Below are 9,349 nucleotides of genomic sequence, written 5' to 3' on the forward strand. Positions count from 1 at the left end.
TTCCTCAGTAAACAGGAAGTGCAAGTTAGCAGCTTCCAAAATGAAAAAAAAAAAAAAAATGACAAGTCAGTTTGCTGTCTGATCAGTCACCAAAACTCTCTGTAATGTTAGATCATCATTTTCAACCTTCTGGCCCAATATACCTGACTGACATATTTGTGAGGCAGGAACTACTGAGGACTTGCTTACCCTGTCTTGGCAGAGTTTGACCATCGACTCTGCCTGCATCCAAGCTTGCCTATTTTTAGGCAGAATTCTGTCTATGGTAAAAACGAGGACATTTTGCCCAGTGGCTGGTTTGCCACATTTAAAGCTGTCTCCATAAGGAGGTTATTTAATGCTCATCATCTTCTCTGAAGTAAGGTGGGTATTTCTAGGAGTTAACCTGCCTTATTTTCAAATAATCTTTAAAATAATAAAGAACATCTTTAAATGCCATATTCTGCAGGTCTATGAAGTTTTTGAAGACATTATCTAACTATTTTACTTTATCTATCAATAGAATCATATCTATCTGTTAAAACTAGAATGTATATTATTAAAAGTAAACTAGTAATTGACATGATGATGAGTTGATCAACTAGCAATAATTAACCTGTATTACTTAATCATCCTAAGAAGCCTGCAATAGCACTGTCAAAGTATTGGAAGTAAACATTGTATAATTGCATTGTATGGGTATAATCCCTCATATTAGGCTAGAAATATATAATGTATGTGAAGAATAATCTTAAATTTTAATTCTATACCACTGTATCAAAAGCTTTTGATAAAGTCCATGGCTTCACTGGCCACAGAAAATTGGCTATCATCCTGCAGCAAACCAAACAAACAAATAAAAAAGCTTGTATTTAAATCAAATGGAGACCAATACAGAAAATTATAACTGGACCCAATGTACAAATCAATATAATGTGAAGAACCCAGACTCAAGGAATATATCTATATTATAGCTTCTGCATCTATGGCTCAGGGGATATCCGAGAAAGGAGCATAGAATGCCTGTAAGAACCAGAGTGCCAGGAAGTCTACTGTGAAGTGGTCTTCCCTAGTAATGCCACTATAAACAAGATTTGAACAATAGTTTGTCCAGAGATGTGCTAATTTGCAATGGAAAAATGGGATTGGGGTCCTACTCCTAGAAAAAGAATTACAGGCAGCTAATGACTTATGGGAGAGAAAAAGTAAGCCTCTCCCAGAGATACAACACTGTCAAATCTGAAACCATAGATACCCACAGACAATAAAAATTGATGCACCAGGATGTATTTATATATTTGTGCATATATGTGTATATATATATGTGATAAAGAAAAAGAAGCAACAGATTTGTGAATAGGTAGCCCCATGGCTGGATTCCTATTATTTAGCAAGTAGAAGCAGAAGCATCTGGGTAAGGGTTTAAAGTTTACTGCCTGTATTGTCCTTGGCTGGTGTCTTAGTTTGAGCAGGACCCCTGGGCCCAAATCTGCTTATCATAATGTTCTACTTGTAGGTTTCTAGGACCCTCTGGATCCTACTACTTTGCCATTCTCCCATGCTTCTCTCATCTAGAGTCCCAATAAGATGTCCTTCCCTCTGTCCCAGTTTCCTAGCCAACGGTCAGAACAGTCTCCATACTTGAGTGGAGAGTGGGATATGACTTTCTCACGTATTCTGGTGCCTCACATTTGACCATGTCCCCTGGAGGGGGAGACCTGGTGGCACTCAGAGGAAGGACAGCAGGTTACCAAGAAGAGACTTGATACCCTATGAGCATATACAGGGGGAGGTAATCCTCCTCAGGAACAGTCATAGGGGAGGGGAATAAAGGGAAAAGGGAGGGAAGAATGGGAGGACACAACGGATGGGATAACCATTGAGATGTAACAAGAATAAATTAATAATAAAAAATTTTTAAAAAAGAGAGAAGCAGAAGCATCAAGACTCAAGACTACATGGAGTTAGAAGAGTTAAGAACTCCTAGATAGAAGATGTGACTACAATAGTTGATGTGAAGATTGGAATTTTCTCAGTCTAGAGCCAGATCAGATGATATTAGAGGGTTTTTTGTCACCTTAATAGTCTCTTAATTGGTACTTTTATGCATGACATAGTATCTTTGATGGTTACTCAGTAAGTTCATTGTAATATGAACAAACTTCTAGTTTAAAACAAAGGTTGATGAGATGGACATATAATGTGTGAGGCCTGTAACAGAGCCCTCCCACTACAAACACATTTTTCTGTGTGCTGCCTACTTGATATACCCACTATGTATGTGAAAGCTGTGTTGTTCCAGGATTCTTTTTGTCTTATTACTAACAGTAGTTAATGAAAGCTACTTTACTGGGATATGATATCCCATAATCAAGACCCAGAATAATTTATCTCTTATATTCCTTTGAGATGAGAGCTCTTCTTTCATTAATATATGTCGGCATGGCCATGAGACCCTGTCTGAAAACAGAAAAATTCTTAGTCACTGGACCATTATCTGAGCCGAGGGTACAGGTTCCAGGAAGTATGGTTTTTACACTGTAGCTACCTCACTCCATACGAAGACATGATTAGAATACTGAAAACTCTAAAGACATAAAACTGATGTGTATGTTTCTTTTGCTTGTGTATATGAGTGTAATAATGGAAGGAACATTGAGAGCAAAGTCAACCATAGATCAAATCTCTATTTCTTTTAGTTTCTAACATTTTTTGGTTCTTTATGAATTTCAAATCATGCACCCCAGTCCCACTCACTTCCCCTTCACCTTGAACCTGATCTATGCTCTTGCAACCCCCGGCCCTCAAAGAAAAAAAATCTGTTGTGGAAACTATGATATATCACAGTGGTACCACAGTATACACATTTCTTTGCTTATAAATATTCATTGCAATCATGCATTGGTTTGGTATGAGGCCTGTGGGTTCTGCTATTCTATCAATACTGGAACCACACTGGGATTCCTTTTGAATACCCTGCTGTTGCTGTGTGCAATCGAGAACCAGTGGTTTTGGGTCTTGGTTTTGGGCCCCCTCACATACCCCAGCAGTTTATCAATGGGGAGACATGAGGGTAGACCAATTTAAAGCCCCAAATCAGTACCTGAGAGGTTTCTGACCTGGTGATCTTGTCAGTTCTCCCACACCTACACCATAGGGACAAGTGCTTCTGCCCTGCCCTAGCTTGCCCATCCAATGCTATAGCAATTTCTCCCACTTTCTTGCCTTTGGAACTGGCTCATCTGCACCTAGGACACCAAGGCCTGCTTTCCCTAGGGCTGCAGCAAGTGAAGGAGAAGGACAGTTCTCCCACTCTCATGAACCCAGGGTCATCTCTCCTGCCTACTATAGATAACAAGGGATAAGGGTGAGGACAAGGGCATCTCTCTTTCATTAGGAGTATCTATAGCAGACAAAAGTCAAGGCTGGCTCACCCATGCCCCTGCCACCAGAGTCAACTCTACTGTACTGCCCAGACATAGGGCAAGGTACATTCTCATGACAGTTGTAGCTGGTGAGAGACAAGGACAGCTCTCCTGCTCTCATGACTCTAGGCCCAAGTCCCCAGGTTGCTATATGTAGCATGGGATGAGAGGGTATGGGAGCAAGGCTATTTTTTCCTCATCCACACCACTAATGGTGAGAAGAACAGCAAAGTCAGCTCTCCATGCTCATTCCCTCTGGGCGAGAACATCAGCAGCTCTGTCTTGCAAGCACAGCCAGCTCTACTGTGTTTCCTGGGCAATGCGGGAGGTATTTTTCTGAGTATATAGCTGGCTAGGGGTGGATCAGCTCTCCTGCTCTCACCCCACCAGGACCAGCTTTCTCATGATTCCCAGGCAACATCAGACATAATCATGTCCTCAAGAAGCAGCCCAGACCTGAGATGCCTGCCTGGCCTTTAATGGTAACAAACCCCTGTGGCTACAGGACCATCAATCCAGATGTGGTCCCCAGTGGCAGCACAGAACAGGACCTCACCATAATCCTCACATCAGGCTGTTCCTCACTACCCTCTAGTCTCTAGTTTTGCCTCTTTTCATTGTGCCCACATCCTTCTGTTTTCCCTTGTCTTCCATTTACCTGCCCTTAACTTGCTTCATGTAGGGGTGCCCAGGGTTTCTGAGTGTCTATGGTCATTTTAGGAGGAGTCTCAGGATTGCTATGCCCTACCCATACATTATAGCACTAAGCAACAATCATCTCAAAGTCTATTCCTATACACCCTTGTTGTTCTGGACTGGTTATCTCAGACTAACTCCTTGTTTGGGCCTTCCAGTATTAGAATGGTGGTCCCCTCAGGCTCTCTTTTTTTCGGGGAGTGTTGGCCACTAATCATTCACATATCAGACCATGGAGCAAAGACATAGCCACTCTCCTCTCTGCCAGTACTGACACACTATGACACAGCAGCCACACTAGTAAGACCTATAGGGACAGGATCAAATCTCAATTTCTAATTAGTACTGAGACATTGATAAAAATTACCCACACTCTCTGAGCTGAAATTTCTTTATCTTAGGACTTTCCTCTCAGTTGTGGGACCCAAGTCAAATAATAAATGCAGTCCATTAACACAATGCTCTATATCCATGTACATAGGTTTTAATGTTAGTGTATTATCCTGATATTTGCTCTGCTAACAACTCCACACAAGTGACCTCAAATTAGCTCTACAAGTTAGATATTTACACATATACTTTAAAACTGAGTAAAGTGTATGCTTCATGGACAGCTATATGAATCAGAGAGTAGTAGATATGAACCTTGCTCTCATTTCTAACTCCAAATTTTATGCTTCTTACTACTCACAACCTCACAAAATGTAAAAAAAAAATCAGGTCAACACAAAGCCAACCACTAGCAAAGCATTGAATAAATAATTATTGCATTTATTGCAGGAAAGGCTGGTTAGATATCTTTGGATTAAGGGTGACAATAGGAACTTATTAAAATACTTTTAAAGAAACTTAAAGTACATTCCTATTCCAGATACAGAGGAGTCAAATCTGTTGTGAATTGTGTCCAAATATCCCTAACCTATTCAGCAGTGAATAATATGTAGATTCATCTGTAAACAAATAAATTCATCAGCAGGTTAAATTGGGCAGTAAAATTTCATAGCGAACTCAAATGATTGTAGTTTAAAAGACATTTCTCAAAATTAAGATGTGGAGAACTCATCCTAAACAAAATGATTCATTGTGTGTATGTGTGTGTGTGTGTGTGTGTGTGTGTGTGTGTATCAGGATTCTGAACTTGAACAAGTAACCTGAAATAATTGTTAAAGGTGCATAAGTGCGATCTTCAGGTCTTCTTAGTTCATAGCCTCATATGCGAAGAGCTTGTTTATCAACCGCTTCACAGATAATTTTTATTTGGTAGTTCAGGTGAAACTCATGGCAGAAAAAAATGTTTATCATTTCAAATGGGAGATCTTGATGAACATGATTCTAAAACCAAAAAGATTTCCAGGATACATTCAGCATTTCAATATATCAAGGCTTAAATCACAATGTATTGTATACTAGATACTTTACTTAGAACAAAGAAGGAGGACACTTGCCTTCATGTGTCATGAAGCTAACAGAAAAAAAATACTCATTATAATTCAACTAAATAACATGGAATGGAACAGACTACCTGTATACCCAAAAAGCTATTCATATGTTTTACAGAAGGTGAAGGTGTATTGTGTGACAAATACAAAGCTCTAAGGAGAACAGTCTGAAGACAAAGGAAATAGCAGTGGTCATCAAATTCTTAGGAAACACTGCAGGTGTACCATCTGTTATCATCTTTAATGACTGTGACTTAGACTGGCTTTGTTTGGCTGGACACACACTCTTCTACACCATACTCAGCCCCTGCTTTCTGTTGATAAACTAGGAAGTTGCCTCAGTTCTTATGATGACGTGATTAGAAAGTTCTTTAAGTACTTCAGTTTTCATATGTCCGCGTGTGTAAGTACTGGCATTTAACTGGCATTACCTGCTTGATTTCTCACTTTTTGATCAATTGATACCTAGTTTAGACTGGAATCTAGCTGAGTTGGGGCATGTTTAATCTTGGAATAAGAGTACAATAATAAATAAATATCCCATTGGGACTTTTAGGTTTTATCTAGGTGAAAAATCTTTTTATCATCATCAGAGTTCTTTGATGTAGGTGACCCTCTAGTCTTTTTATGTGCCCAATGTTTAGAATGGAAGACACTTTCAACAAACTATCAAGTCTGACTTTGGCTTTGAGAAGGTGAAGAACAGAAATAAACTTAGATGAAGCACGACTATACAAAAATGCAAACTGAGTCTCCAGATTCTTCCTACTGTTATATTCTCACATTGCTTAATCAGCAAGAGTTGGCTAACCAACCATTGGTTTGGAGTTTATTTCCTCTTGTCATTTCCCTCCATATCTTCTGGTTCAATTTCACATATTTTTATCATGGATAACAACCTACAGGTTGTCCTGACTCAGGATGGAATTATATACCAACAAACGTATGGTAAATTGAAAATATCTTAAATAGAAAATGCATTTGGCACTTCTAAAATAAAAACCACCATTGCTTAGCAACAGAGTATCAAGCAGTACCTCTCTTGGTGTTTATTATGGGTTGGATGGCTAGAAGTTGCAAGTTGTGGCTTCTGTTTAGCATAACATAGTGCATCATATGCCTAGCTGAGATACAGGTCAAAATTCAAATATTTCAAATGTATCTTTGGTGCTGAATTCAGAGCATTCGTACAGTATCAGTAAATATTTCTGTCAAATCACAAAAGTCATGAGCCACTGAAAATCACTTTAATTTTTTTTTTACCACTACTTTACAGATTGGTTCACAATGAAATAACATTAACAAGTATACATTATGTAATAGAGTGTATATGAATAGGAATAATGTCAGTGGCCATAGGGACAGATATACAGTAATAAGCTATCACTTGAGGAGTTCCCTTAACTTTTACGGACCTTGACTCATATAAAACCAGAAACTTAGCTTTAATGTTGTACAGAAAATCAGAGAAAACAAGTTCAAAAGTATAGGCAGATTATTAAAAGGAGATTTTACTATAGATTATAAGCATAAAGGTTAAGGACATGAAGGTGTTTAAGAGGAATAATGCACACCCAGAGCATGCATGGGTGGAGGCATTTCACAGAGGAAGCCTAACTTCATTGTCCTTAAAAGGATCATATATAGGACTGTGGTGGATTCTGAAGTTACTATCTTAAATAGTGGCAAAAGAATAGCAGATCACAGGCTTGTTCCTGAGAGGCATCAGAAAGGATGTCATTTAATAAAGTTAAAAGCTCAGTCACAAATATTCAGGAAGGGTCTTCACTATAACAGAGTAATAATATTGTTTGAAATTGCAAGACAGTGTCAGTGGAGAGGAACAGCACCCTCCCTAAAATCATATATGTTCAGACCCTATGCCTGTGTTACTGATATTTTAATGTAAGTTATCTATATACAATAGCAATATTATCTCTGTGTCCACATCCTTCACAAAAAGTATTAATTGTGTTGGAATTCTTGCGTTTCACTTGACAGAAATTTGGTCAGACTTTGGGATGAGTAGTTTCTTTTTCTTTCTACAGCAGTATAATTCCTTTATTTTTGTTCTAAAGATAACTATGGTCTATTGGGAATTGCTAATGCAAATAATAGGAAAAGCACACAGGGGATGCTTCAGCCCCCCCCCATTTAAAGGCATAATCATGAATATAATAACAACAATAGTGGAAAAAATAAAAATAACAGATAAGTTAGAGAAAAGCAGACTGTGGATGCCTTATGAAAAGAGAACAATTTGTCACAGAGGACTAGTGTGTTCTGGGAAGAAAAAAATGTTTTGTATATTCTTGATATGATGGATATTATTACTGTCCATCAAATTATCTCAACACTTATACTACAGAAACAACAAAATATACATATTATTGTACATTGTTTTGCAGGCCAGGAAGCTAAGCCCATGGTAATTGGGTCCTTAGGCTGTGTGGTCTTACAATGTTGCAATCAAGGGCTTGGTTGAGTTGCTGTCCATTCAAAACACACCTGCTGAAAAATCTATTTATCCAGTTCACTCTTGTGATTTTGAATAGCTGTTAATGATTCATTAACTGATGGACATAGTGCATCTCAGTTTTCTTTCCTTTTGTTATTTTTTCTGACTGTTAATAATAGATAATTCATTTATTTATTACACATTCTTCCTCTGTACAGGGAAGATCATAACTTGTCTTATATCAGCTCAAGAAAGCTAAATAGAAGTCACAATCTCAGTTTTTCCTTGTTTTGAATGTAAGAGCACAATTGCCATTCTCTTTGTTAAAAGTCAAGTCCACATTCAAGAGAAAACAATTTCATATCATCATGAATGATATGAATCAGATTTTATCAGAGATCTCTGCAGAAAAGGTATATATGATTAATAATTAAGGATATTTGAGAAAATTAAAGGTCGGTATACATAGAACATAGATGGGAAGAAAGTAAAGACTGGAGAGGCAAATGTAGTGCATGTTACAAAGAGGTTTGAAAATGATGCCACAATGTTGATACTTCATCCAACGAGTAGAAGTCTAGGGAATGCTGTTGTCATATCTTGAATTTACTAAGTTAGTTTGAACATAGTATGAGCACTAGTTTGAGCTGTTTTGAGGCTTCAGTGAGCTGATCACACTGAGATGGGGTAGTGCTCACTGGGAACATCTAAATGGAATTGTAAAGAAATTAATGGTAAGTGAAGGCTTTCGTGGGACATGCCCCTTGGGCTAGTATGCAGATATAAGTGAGTATATACCATTTGAGTCTTTCTGCTTCTGGGTTAACTCACTCATTATGATCATTTCTATAGCCAATGGACAGAATATTCTCCACAGTTGAGTGGAGAGTGGGGTATGACTTTCACATGAACGCTGGTGCCTCATATTTGACCATGTCCCCTGGAGGGGGAGACCTGGTGGCACTCAGAGGAAGGATAGCAGGTTACCAAGAAGAGACTTGATACCTTATGAGCATATACAGGAGGAGGAAATTCCCCTTAGGAACAGTCATAGGGGAGGGGAATAAGGGGAAAATGGGAGAGAGGGAAGACTGGGAGGATACAAGGGATGGGATAACCATTGAGATGTAACAAGAATAAATTAATAAAAAATTAAAAAAAAGAAATTAATGGAAGAATTTCATAATTATATCATCCAAATCACCAAATATTGAGAGAGAGATGTAAGCTAGATGTGACAGGGAATGAAAAATTTGTAATGATACTTAAATTATTATTTTCATAACTCACTGCAATATAATTTCACCCATGTATTTGGAGAACAAAGGACTGAGTTTGGACATTAAAGAGGA

The 9,349-nt window shown here is 38.2% G+C and overlaps 1 pseudogene; it reads right to left on the bottom strand.

Annotated features, from left to right (window-relative positions):
- Positions 1–4,299: 4,299 nt before the first annotated feature.
- LOC127188716 (uncharacterized) lies at positions 4,300–4,420 on the bottom strand (annotated as a pseudogene).
- Positions 4,421–9,349: the final 4,929 nt, after the last annotated feature.

This window comes from Acomys russatus, chromosome 4, assembly GCF_903995435.1.
Source record: "Acomys russatus chromosome 4, mAcoRus1.1, whole genome shotgun sequence".
In the NCBI taxonomy this organism is placed as follows: Eukaryota; Metazoa; Chordata; class Mammalia; order Rodentia; family Muridae; genus Acomys; species Acomys russatus.